Raw genomic sequence first — 1,187 nt, forward strand, 5'->3', positions numbered from 1 at the left:
CCTATCTATTTCTAACTTCGTATTCCAGGTAACCTACTGTTTTATGTTGCTGCGGGACAGCAACAGCCATCCAGGCTGGCCACCCAGATGGCAACCCCAGCCTCAACCCCAGATACACGGGCTCTAGTGGCTCACTTTGTAGGCCATAAGCTGAGGCAGAAGGGTTATGTCTGTGGAACTGGCCCTGGGGAAGGCCCAGCAGGCGACCCACTGCGCCAAGCCATGCAGGTTGCTGGAGAGGAGTTTGAGACCCGTTTCCACTGCACCATCTCTGACCTGGCCACTCAGCTCTACGTGACCCCAGGTTCAGCCCAGCAAAGCTTCACCCAGGTATCTGATGAACTTTTCCAAGGGGGCCCTAACTGGGGCCATCTTGTGGCATTCTTTGTCTTTGGGGCTGTCTTATGTGCTGGGAATATCAACAAAGAAATGGAGCCATTGGTGGGACAAGTGCAGGATTGGATGGTGGCCTACCTGGAGACATGCCTGGCTGACTGGATCCCCAGCAGTGGGGACTGGGGAGGGTTCACAGCTTTATACGGGGAAGGGGTCCTGGAGGAGGCCCGTCGTCTGCAGGAGGGCAACTGGGCATCAGTGAGGACAGTGCTGGCAGGGGCTGTGGCACTGAGGGCCCTGGTAGCTGTAGGGGCCTTTTTGCTAGCAAATGAGAAAATCTAGGGAGAGCTGAAACAATAGAAAATGCCCTTGGAAGAAACTGGATGGTCACAGCACAGAGAAAGGCAGGGGAAGGTAGTGTGTGGGAGCCAAGCATGTCAAGCAGGTGGCAGGGAGAGTGAGTTGGAAACATTGAGGAATGTATCAAGACCAGGAACCCAGTAGGTGGAGTCATCCCAAGGCTTGGGGGGAGATGGGAGGAATCATGCCTATATTGTGGGCACACAGCTCCCCGGAATGTGGCTTGTAGCCCCAAGGACAGTGAACTTACTTAAAAGATCTGTGTCTCTACGAGATGAATGGGATTTAGAGAGCCTAGAATTCACCTCCCTTTGGAATGGAAGCTTGGTGATCAGGTGACTGGATGAAACGGCTGTTGCTGGGGGGAGGCTGTTTTGCACATGCAGTTGTCTGTTACTGAGCCAGTGGGAGATGCCTTCCCTGCTAGTCCTTGGTCAAATGCACCTGGAACAGCTGGTGCACTCTTAGTATTAGCAAAATAAGGAATTTTA

The 1,187-nt window shown here is 53.3% G+C and overlaps 1 pseudogene; it reads left to right on the forward strand.

Annotated features, from left to right (window-relative positions):
* The first annotated feature begins 87 nt into the window (after positions 1-87).
* On the forward strand, positions 88-678 carry LOC116075415 (annotated as a pseudogene).
* Positions 679-1,187: the final 509 nt, after the last annotated feature.

Source organism: Mastomys coucha, unplaced genomic scaffold, assembly GCF_008632895.1.
Source record: "Mastomys coucha isolate ucsf_1 unplaced genomic scaffold, UCSF_Mcou_1 pScaffold3, whole genome shotgun sequence".
Classification (NCBI taxonomy): domain Eukaryota; kingdom Metazoa; phylum Chordata; class Mammalia; order Rodentia; family Muridae; genus Mastomys; species Mastomys coucha.